This window comes from Balaenoptera physalus (assembly GCF_965194825.1).
Source record: "Balaenoptera physalus genome assembly, chromosome: 19".
NCBI lineage: Eukaryota > Metazoa > Chordata > Mammalia > Artiodactyla > Balaenopteridae > Balaenoptera > Balaenoptera physalus.
In genome coordinates, this window is record NC_138900.1 from 65,635,278 (window position 1) to 65,646,737 (window position 11,460).

Genomic DNA, 11,460 nt, shown 5'->3' on the forward strand with positions numbered 1-11,460 from the left:
CGCCTACTGTGGGAGAGAATCAACGGCGACCCTCCTCTGGGTGAAAGTGGGGGACGGTGGGTGTTGCCTGCATTCCCTTCTTTCCTGGAGAACCTACCATCCCAAGTCAGCACCCAGGCCCCGGGTGTGTTTCTCCCATAGGAAGTATGGTCATTCCAGGTGGGGCTGGGGGACAGATCACCCCAAGGAAGCAAGGAGGGGGCACCCAAGCACGGAGCTTGAGTCTCCAAGTAGCTCCCTCGCACGAGGCTCCCTCTGTAACTAGCAGTCAGCCCCCATTCCGGTGGGGACGCGGTGACAGTAAGCACGGCCACAGGCCGCCGGGCCGCTGCAGCTCTTTAATCTTCCTTGTGAGCTCTGCTCTCACAGATTTGGAAAATGCCTCTCTGATAAAGACTAGGGACTCATGTGACAATAATGCCAACAGACTGGGCGTCCTGGTCATCACTTTGCCATGAGAAATAAGTCACACGTGGGCTTTAACAATCTTATTTCTGTGAGGTTAGTTACCATCGAGGGAGATCACTGCTCTGTGTTTTCGGTGCCAGGAGGAGGCAGCTGGAGCGTCTGGCCTTGTCAGAGCCCTGTCTGACCTCTCACCTTCCACTAAATAGTAAAAAGTGGATGGTGTTCTCCTTAATAGGAATTGAGAGCAGAAGCCTTTTCCTCTTCTCTCCTCATGCACACGTCGGCCTGCAGCTGGCCTTCCATGAGAAATGCACACACTGAGGCTCCAGGTGGGGAGAGGAGGTGGAAACAGGAGCCCAGGGGCTCTGGGTGTGTGGGATTTACCAGCATTCCAGGGTTTTCAAGCTACATCATGGCACCACTGCACCACCCTCCACCCCTTTCCTTATCCAGGCTCCCCAGCGATGTGTGGGATCCGCTCGTGAGGACAGAAGTCTGGGGGATCCTGAGGGAGGAGTAGGACCACCCCACTCTCTGTGTAGGGTGCCTCAGAAGGATGTCGAATTATGGGGTGAGACCGAGCAGCTGGGGTGTCGCTCTCCTCCCTAAACATTTCCCAACTGACTCGTAGCGCGTGTTATAAGAAGTCTGGCCTTCGGAGGAAGTGGTTTTCATCCCTAAGACGAAAATGCTGGTGTTAACCCAAACAACTTTGGATCAATTTTTTTCTTCTTCTTCTTTCTTACTCTCCTTTTCTCTCTTTTTGGGAAGAGGAAAGTTATTGATTGGGTAAACACAGATGTGTTTAATGTTTTAAGTCAGTTCACAGTGTATGTGGAGTCAACTAAATATCTCTGGGCAATAATTAGCCCAGAGGTTGTTCATTATGGCTGTAAATGGGAGGCCGCTGATGAGAAAGATTTTTAACGTACGGATGACAGAGTTCAGTAGTGTTGGACATTTGCTAACTGTTTCCACATGATCCTTTAACGTCCGTGAGAGTGCAGGGTTGACTTCTAAGCTCTCTGGTGAAAACCCAGAGACCATCTCCATCACCAGCTGAAAACTACTGTTAGATTCCTAGGTATACGTTATTAACTAGGCTTCTTCCTGGTCCTTTCCGTGTCAGTCCTTCATATGCAAGAGTATAAACACCTACGACGTGACGGTCGTGTCAGGCCGCACTGCCCAGGATGGCTGCACCCGTCTACCGCAGCCCCCTGCTTTTCCTACACTGAGACGCTGACCGTCCCCTACTCCTGCATCTACCCAGGCTGGTGACTGTGGTGTGAGCCATGCTGTGTGACAGCTGAGGCTCAGACATGAAAGGTGATGCTGCGTCCACCTGGACCTCCGGGGATGCTCAGCCTTGGAACCCAGTTGCCATCCTCCGAGGAAGCCAAACAGCCACCCGGAAGGGCCACATGTGCGGGTCCTGATCCCGGCCCATCTGAGGTCCCCACCAGCATCGACCACTAGCCAGGTGAGCCAGAGGGCCTCCAGACGATTCCAGCCTCCACCTTGAGCAGTCCTGGGTGATGCTGAGTGGAGCAGAGATGAGTCGTCCCTGCCCAACCCTGCACGATGCAGAGATTCGTGAGCAAAATAAATGCCGTCGTTGTTTTAAGCCACTGCATTTTCGAGGGTTTCTCTCTGCAGCAAGAGATAACTGGCACACTGGAGGTACAAGCCCAGTGCACAGAGAGCTTTTTGCCCTTGGCTGGCTTGATCTTTTTTTTTTTTTTTAAATATTTTATTTATTTATTTTTGGCTGCGTTGGGTCTTCGTTTCTGTGTGAGGGCTTTCTCTAGTTGTGGCAAGCGGGGGCCACTCTTCATCGCGGTGCGCGGGCCTCTCACTGTCGCGGCCTCTCTTGTTGCAGAGCACAGGCTCCAGACGCGCAGGCTCAGTAATTGTGGCTCACGGGCCTAGTTGCTCCGCGGCATGTGGGATCTTCCCAGACCAGGGCTCGAACCCGTGTCCCCTGCATTAGCAGGCAGGGCTGGCTTGATCTTATTTTCTTTTATCTTTTTTAAGTTTTTAAGGTTTTAAGGTTTTTTAAGTTTTTTTTAAGGTTTTAAGGTTTTTTAAGGTTTTATAAGTCATTTTGTTGGATTATCTTGGTTCTATCATGTATTTAAACACACTGAAAAAAAGTTGTTGTTTTTTTAAAAAATCTAGGGCAAAATTCACAAAACATAAAGTTAATCATTTTAAGTGTACAATTCAGTGCCATTTAGTACTTTCACAATACTGTGCAACCACCATCTCTATCAAGCTCCAAAATATTTTCGTCACCCCAGAGGGAAACTCTGTATTCATTGAGCAGTTGCTTCCTGTTTTCCCCTCCTCCAGCCCCTGGAATCACCAGTCTGCACTGTGTCTCTATTGGTTTATCTATTCTGGACATTTCGGACAAATGGAATCATACATGGTCTCCTGTGTCTGGCTTCTTTCACGGAGCATAATGTCTTCAAGGTTCATCTGTGTTGTAGCCTGTATCACGAGTTCATTCCTTTTATGTGGCTGAATAATATTCCACTGTGTGGACGGACCACATTTGGCTTATCCATTCATCAGTCTCTGGACGTGTGAGTTGTTTCCACTTTTTGGCTATTATGAATAGTGCTGCTATGAATATTCAAGTATTTTCTCAAGTCTTTGTTTTCAATTCTTTTGGGCATATTCCTAAGAGTGAAACTGCTAGGAAGATAATAATCTTTTTAAAACACCAACAGTGCCATCTAATGCATGCAGTAGTGAGAGGTTGAGAATCTCTTTCACTGAATCATCTGAAGTGTCAAGAAGTGACAGCATCCCAGGTAAAACAGAACATTTAAGATCTATTCTTATGGTTCTTAAGAGACCAAATGCTCACCCCCCAAAAAATGTTGGAGAGTAGCAGTTTGCTACTGTTTGTTATTTAGATTTATAGTTGGTGAAGATGTTTTAATGACATTTGGAAAAAAAATTACCCATGGTAGGTCACACTTTGTAACTGCATTTTTGTAAGTCCAAATAATCAACTATTGGCAACTTCCTATGATTCCACTTAATATCAACTAGAGTAGACTCTGCATATCACAGAAACTTAACCCAGTGCTTCATCAAATGAAGTCAGGCTATGAGGCTTGATTTTCCTGTGCGACAAGGATTCCAAAGATGGACAGTCCAGCACATTGCAGTGGCTGAGGGGCTTGTTAAGAACTGGGTCTCCTTCTGGCTTACTGCCCTCGGTCCTGAGTACAGGCACTAAGCCTGCAATTCAGGCATGGAGGAGGTGATAAGAAAAGGGGAAGAGGTGTGTGCCAAGATTTTATTTAAAACAAAACAAAACACGCACACACACGATAGCTTTCCTAGAAACCCACGTCTGTGGACAGACATCTATTCACATCTCGTTAGCCAGAACCGGGTCATTTGGCTGCCTCTAACTGCAAGGGATGCTGGGTATTTCTTTATTTTGATGATGTTTTATTTTGGAACAATTTTAGATCTTCAGAAAAGCTCCTGAGACAGTGCAGAGGGCTCCCATATACCCTGCACCCAGTCTCCCCTTCCGTTACTACCTTCCATCACGACGGCACACTCTCAAAAGTAAGAAGCGACACTGATACACACAGTTAACTAAACTCCAGGCCTTATGTGGATTTCACCAGTTCTCCCACAAGGTCCTTTTCTGTCCCAGGGTCCCACCCAGGGTCCCACACTGCATTTAGTCACCATGTCTCCTTAGCCTCTGCTGGGCTGTGACAATTTCTGAGACTTTCCTTGTTGTCAGGACCTTGACAGTTTCAGAGAGGAATGGTTGGATGTTTTGTAGAACGTCCCCCAGGTTGCGTTTGTTTGTCAGCTGGGCTTTTCTCATGCTTTGGCTAGAGTTATACGCACAGAGATATTGGGGCGGGGCATCATATCCACATGACTTATCACTGGTGACGTTGCCCTTGGTCACCTGATGAACATAGTGTCTGCCAGGCTTCTTCACTCTAAGGCTACTATTAGTCTCCATCCTTTGGAAGCAATGCACTAATTCAGCTCACACTCGAGGGCGGGATGAGGCTCCACCTCCTGGAGCAGAGAGTATCCACGCAGATTATTTAGGATCCTTCTGGAAGGAAGAGTGATGGCTCTACTGTCACCCTGAATAAAATCGGGGTCCTCTTGGTAAGGAAGTAGGGGAGCATGGATATTACATCCTCAGTTGTAAATGGGGGTACCAGCATTTGCCTTACCTATGTGGATAAGAGGATTTTTACTCTACTTTTTAATGTTGGGACTTCCGGAAGCTTGGAATAATGGTTGGGGTTCTTATCTGAGGTTGGCAAACTTTGACAGGTGAGTTTATTTATTCAAGACTTATGTACTGGAGATGGGGACAGTCGCTGGGGACACAATGGTGCATGGATTGTGGCAGACACAGCTATTGTCACCCAGTATCACTTTCCCTTTCCCTTAGTAATAGAATCCCAGGGCTTCAGCTGGGTATGTGGCTGCCCAGGTAAGGACTTCATTTCCCAGCCTCCCATGCATGGTCGTATGACTAACTTCTGGCCAATGGGATACGAGTGCAAGTGACGTAGCCAACATCTGAATTAAGCCGTGGACCAGCTCTCCAGGATGGATAAGTGGGAAGAAGAAAGTGACCGCTGGTTCTTACTCTTTACTGGAGTAGAAGCTTTCGGTGTGGTGGTCCCTTGGGTCAAAGCTGTGGCATCAGTGATTGTAAGATACCCATAAATTGTACACCTGTGGACGACTCAGATGACAGTGAATTCACCAGAGAGAACTTTGTCCTGGGGCCACCTCTTATTGTCTGTGTCAACTCGAGCAAACCACACCGCTTCTGTGCCCCTCTGTGAACTTCTTTGTGAGTGTCAATGCCTCTCACACAGATAATTAGGAAAATCCAATGCGCTGAGTATGTAAGATACTCAGTACGGTGCCTGGCAGGTAGTGTCTCACAAATGTTTGCTTCTATTTTTGTTATTGTTATGATTATTACCACAATGTTTGTAGAATTAGAAAAAAACATTTATGATAATAGGGTCAGAGATCATAGTCTTCCTCTGTTTTTTGTGGGGTTTTTTTTGCCGGGGGGGGGCGGTCCTGTTTATTAAACATGACTCTAAACTGTAGCCCTAACAAGGCTAGTCTTAAATGTACGAAACGATTTCCAAATTTGGGACCCATGAACCACTTCAGGGCACGGGAATTAGTCTGCATTCCAGATCAGTTAGGGAAATGGTTTGCAGCAGCTACGACATTTTGGAACACATCAAATATGAAGAGAGGCCACTGCTGTGTGGCAGAGCCCGAGGGAAGAAGTCGGGCGCTTCTGGGTGATTTCAAGAATGGGTCACTCACAGAGTGCCCCCTGGAGACGCAAGAAATAGCAGGCCTGTGTCAAAACCACAGTGGGCTTTTCACTGACTCAAAGACCTCCCACCCAATCCCAGGGGATGGGGTAATTCAATGGCGATTAAAGGCCCACTCAGTCCTGGTAACCAGAGAAACGCAAGTTCTATTAGGTTACCAGTTCCATTTTTCTGCCAAGCAAAAAGGCAGAGTTTCCCTGGAGGAGACAGAATATTTGCTCTCAGCCAAAAGACCCCAGAGGACCAGAGCTGTTTAACCGAGATTACGAAAAAGAAAAGAAGTTGAACTGCACAGCTTTGCTGGGCCTGGACGTTACTGCCAGCCCCACACTCTGAGCTAAAGCCCCTGGCATTTAAGTCAATGAAAAATGAATAATGCACTTAGTTAAACATTTCCTCCCACCATGAAAGTCCTCGGTCACCCTTATTTCTTTTTCCACTTGACATTTTCACTTCTTTTTCTGACCAGATATCCATAATGAAATCTGGCACTCTGAGGACAAGTGCTTTCTATGCAAGTTTTCGCCAACGTTCTATTAGGAGCTTTGAAACTCAACACCCTCTTTTTATCCCATATTATTTCCTCCCCTGGAACTGTTCAATCTCTACTCAGCAATCCCATTAGACTTTTCACTTCCATTTTTTTAAAAGCTGATAAAAATGTGTAGGTGTTTGAACCCCATCCAGGGAGGTCGGCTTCCAAGCTCAGCAGAGAGCGGGAGAAGGCTGCACTGGGTGTGTAGGGTGCTGCGGGGCGCTGGGTCCCCTCCCTGGCTCCCCGCCCATGCCTTTGGGGTAGGGAGGTGGCCCACTGTGGGCACACGTGTGGCCTTTGCCGCATGCTCTGGGCGTGGTGGGATTATTGCACAGATTTTTACGTGGCTGGAAGTCCTTGTTTTCATCTTCCTGGTAAGTGGCTGAACTTTGTAAAAGAACAGAGTGACTTAGCAGGAAATGGTGGGACTAATACAGTATTTTATCATGTGGAGCCGGCCAATGTATTCATGCTTTTCCCCTTCTTTTTCAGAGAGGGGAGTTGCCAGCTTTGTTGCGGGGGAGGGAGGGGCGGAGGAGCCTGCGAGGGTGTCCACGGAAGACCTGTGGCCACCCTGGGAGAAGGGGGAATTCTGTTGTTGCAGCAGGTGGTGGGCTGTCCCCGGAGCCCGTCCCTGCTCCGCCTCTGCCCTTCTCTGCAAACACCTCCCAGAGGCCTTGCACCCTGGCTCCGGTGTAGGTTTGCCCCACGGGGAGCCCTGGCTGAGACCAGAGGTGGAGAGCTCTCTCCATCTCAGCTCTCTCCATCTGATCCTCCTTGGTGCTTCCAGCCCTTCCTCCGTGGTCCTCAGATGGACCGGGTTCAGGCCCTGCTCCGCTATTGCCTGGCGGGAGGCGGGTGAATCCGTCTCTCTGAGCCTCAGTTTCCACATCCGTTCAGTACAGCCGCTCGCACCGACCTGGCACCTGGCTGGGACTCACCGAGACCCTGGTGGTAAAGCACTGCTCAGCATCCGGTCCCCGCGGGGCTATTCTCATCTGCGTTGGGAGTCACAGCCCACCAGCCGTGCTGTCCGAGTGCCACCGGGACAGTGCTGTTGAAGGACAAAGCAAACAGTTAAACTGAAGATGCATATTTTGATCTCCAGCGTTGGATGTTATTTTACTGATTTTTATCAGAGCACCTCCCCTTCCCTGGCCCCTTCGGCATTCCTTCTGTGATCTGACAAGGAATTGTGTCAGGGGAATACTGCCTGTGGCTATTGGGTGACTGATTGGATCTATGCCCCACCCTCACCTCTGCAGCAGCTGGTCAGCTTTTCCTCACTGTCATTCAGCCAGCATCTCAGGCACTGCTGTGTGTGGGTCAGTCGTGACAGGTAGTCGTTGTCAACAATCACAATTACAACAGCAGCTGGTATTTATCGAGCCCCCTTCTGTGCAGGTTCCTAGCAAGCGTTGTATTGGCTTTTGTCATTGATTATTCTCCTATTTCACAGATGTGCAAACTGAGGCTCCGACTGGCTGAGAAACTGTGCTAAGTGCACACATAACAGCAGCTGCCCTGCGTGTGCTGCTTGTTCCCTGGACACACATGTTCTCTTGGTCCTTCTGTACTCGGACTCAGTCAGTCCTGAGGCTGATAGCAGGAGGGAAGTGCCGTTATCACACTCATGTTGCAAAGGAAGAAACTTGAATACGTGACCTCACTGCCAGGGCCCGGCTGCTAAGGACAGGAGGAAACTTGCATCCAGCTGGGAGCCAGCTCCCAGACACAGAGCCCGCGCTCCCGGAGGCCACAGGGTCAGCACCGTCTGAGTCTGGGTCTTCCCGGAGCAGAGCCTGACATGCGGCTTGGGCAGTGGTGTGTTGGGAGTGAGACGGGGAAGCCAGAAAGGCAATAAACATTCCTTGGTGACGCTTTCCCGCTGTGGGCATGCGGGTGGGCCAGGGCAGGGTCCACTGAGGGCCCCGAAGCTGGGGACGCCCCCTGGGATTCTCCTGGGGGCACTGGCTCCTTGGCCCGTCTGGCCTGTCCTGGGTGCGGTTGAGAAGGTCCTCAGGAAGCCGTTGGCATGTGTGATGCGGCCTGCGATGACCTGTGGGGGCCGAGGGCTGCTGGGCAGGCTCCGAGGTAAGTTCTCTGTCGTTAAGCCCCTTTCACACTTATGGTGCCCGGGACTCGCCCCAAGTCCCATCAGAAAGGAGATGGAGGACACGATGGCAGTGGACAGGACCCTTCCTGGGGGTGTCACTGTGGACTTAGACCCTGCCCAGCACCCACAGGGAAGCAGAGCCAGCACCAGAGTCCGCTGACATCTCACAGGGCCACACGCTGTCCTGGCTTCTCAGACCTCACGCAGACGGCAGGACATCAGGAGGAAAGGTCAGGCCCGTCTCCTCCCGCTGCTCCAAGTTCCAGGCGAGGGGACTCAGCATGCTCAGCCTCGGGGGCTTTCGTTGAGGACTGGCCACTCCCTCAGCGGATGCTCTGGTGCCAAGCACTCCGCGCCTCTGGGACCTCAGGATCTGATGACGTGTGTGAAGGATGCCAGTCCTCGGCTGACAGGCACAGCCAGGGGCCCCGCACCCTCGGGGAAAGTGCACTGTCAGGGCCGAGTCTCTCCTGGGTGCCTGACCCCAGCCAGCGTGGGGCTGGGAGCCAGGTACGGAGATGCGGCCGGCGTGGCTCCTGGCTGCGGGGATCTGCCCCAGGAGAACATCATTCACGCAAGAACAGAGCCTGCAGAGACCACCTGATCCGCTTCTGGAGTGTTCAGAAGAGAGGGGAGTGCGCAGTCCTGCTGAGGTTTAGTGAGTGTAAGCCTTGTGCCGGCACTGGGTTCAGCGCTCACAAATACTAACTCACTGAACTGCAACAATCCCGCGGGCTAGGGTTGCTCTTATCCCACCTGCTGCAAAGAAACTGAGGCTCGCAGGGGTTAAGTGCCTTGCTGAAGGTCACCAGGTGGTCTGGCTTGCAAGTTCATACGTGAAATCCCTAGGCCGTGCAGCCTCAGCTCCATTCTGAATCACAGCAAAGTGTAATAGAGAAAAAGCCTCTGGTATAGCACATATTCACAGAGTGTTTATTAAGTGCCAGGCTCTAGGGGAAGTGCTTTCTGTGGCTTCTCCACTGAATCCCGACAGCAACCGGTGGAAGTGGCACAATCAGCATCTCCGTTTTGCAGATAAGGAAAGTGAAGCTCAGAGAGGTTGTGTAACTGTCCCAAGGTCACTCAGGTTGGAATCGTGGAGCTGGGATCTGAACTCTGGCGGTTGGGCTCTGAGCTCACCCTCTTGGGGCAGTGTTGACTTCTAATGCAAAACCCAAGGGACAAGCCACATGATCTCCCAAAAAACACTTTTACCATTAAAATGCGAAGTCTCGACGTTTTCAGGCCTGTCCTTGTGTCTTGTTCATCCACGGTCCAAGCGCTAACAGAGCGCACCAGATCAGCACTGAATGAGGGGGTGTGAGCTCGGTTCATGATTGGCCCCTTGGGAGACACCAGCTCCTCAGGACGGAACCACAGAATATTTTCCGAGATGCCTCCAGGTTTAGCTCATCCTCCAAAGTGCGCCTGACGGAATAATCCCCCCAAGAGATCCTCCAGAAAAACAGAGTTCCAGGGCCGAATGCTACACTCCCTCCTGGAGATTCAAAATGCCCCTCAGCCCGTGAGAGGTGGTAAAGGTTGTAAGATGCATAAGTTCCAGGGATCTAATGTTCAGCAGGGGATTACAGCTAATAATACTGTATCATGTACGTCGCTGAGAAAGTCGACCTTAAGCGTTCTCACCACAAAAAGAAGTAGTAACTGCGGGCCAGGCTGGAGGCGCTATTAGCTGATGCTGAGCTGGTAATCATTTCGCTACATATAAAGGTCTCAAATCAACACGCTGCACACCTTAAGCTTATACAATGTTAGGTGTCAATTATTCTCAATAAAGCTGGGAGGAAACTAAGGCATACCTCTCAAAGAAAAAATAAATAAAAGAAGATGTTTCTCAGACTGATTCTTTACCCAACACAAGTTCATGTGCCCGATGCACACTGAGGCCAAACAAACTGAAACGTCAGAGTTTGGAGCAGAGAAAGGTTTGTTGCAGGGCTAAGCAAGGAGATGGGTGACTCTTGCCCCCAAACCGAAACTCCCTAACAGGTTTCAGCAAAGCATTTTTAAAGGCGAGGTGAGGGAGGGGTGTGGTTAGTTGTTGCAAACTTCTTGGTGTCGGAATCCTTTGTTCTTGCAGTCTTTATTTGTTGCTTTAAAAAAAAAAAAAGGACGAGAAACTATGATACTATAATGGTCCTTCCAATAAATCCACAATAGACAGCATTATGGGGAGGAATAGATAAATCATCTGGTGTTCATTAGCTGGAGATTTTTATTTTATTTATTTATTTTAAAAATAAATTTATTTGTTTATTTGTTTATTTTTGTCTCTGTTGGGTCTTCGTTGCTGTGTGCGGGCTTTCTCTAGTTACGGTGAGCGGGGGCTACTCTTCGTTGCGGTGTGCGGGCTTCTCATTGCGGTGGCTTCTCTTGTTGAGGAGCACAGGCTCTAGGCATGCGGGCTTCAGTAGTTGTGGTATATGGGCTCGGTAGTCGTGGCTCGTGGGCTCTAGAGCGCAGGCTCAGTAGTTGTGGCACACGGGCTTAGTGGCCCCGTGGCATGTGGGATCTTCCCGGACCAGGGCTCGAACCCGTGTCCCCTGCATTGGCAGGCGGATTCTTAACCACTGCGCCACCAGGGAAGTCCTAGAGATTTTTAAATACACACTTTTAGACCCTGAGAGCTCAAAGAGACAAAAATAATACATATATGGACAATAACATCATAACTAAGTTTGCTCTAGTAGAAGTGTGCAGAACTTTCTGCCCAACAAACAATATAGTGATTTTTTTCTTTTTTTTTTTACCACATTGCACAGCTTGTGGGATCTTAGTTCCCCACCCAGGGATTGAACCTGGGCCTCGGTAGTGAACGCGCTGAGTCCTAACCACTGGATGGCCAGGGAATTCCCTATAGTGATGTTTCTATCCTGGCTCTTGACACATTCCTTTCTTCTTCCTGTCTTCCTTCTGCTTAGCCCTCTGAACCCCATTCTGTTCTTTTTTGACATGTTCTCAGTGTACTCTGTGATTTTAAAATGGCTTGTGCTAAGCACTGA

The 11,460-nt window shown here is 49.6% G+C and overlaps 2 protein-coding genes across 4 annotated transcripts in view; both read right to left on the bottom strand.

The window, feature by feature from the left end:
* The window catches only part of MTHFSD (methenyltetrahydrofolate synthetase domain containing), a 305,628-nt gene that overhangs the window by 82,239 nt on the left and 211,929 nt on the right, over window positions 1-11,460 (bottom strand). The gene's annotated exons all lie outside the window — the stretch shown is intronic.
* LOC309648402 (uncharacterized protein C16orf95 homolog) overlaps window positions 1-11,460 on the bottom strand; it is a 487,317-nt gene that overhangs the window by 369 nt on the left and 475,488 nt on the right. For 2 of the 3 annotated variants that reach the window (XM_082436942.1, XM_082436947.1), the window contains one exon: window positions 46-7,375. The gene's annotated coding sequence lies outside the window, so the exon portion shown is untranslated. Of the gene's footprint in view, window positions 1-45; window positions 7,376-11,460 lie in introns of those variants that run through there. The other variant, XM_082436948.1, reaches the window with a different exon arrangement.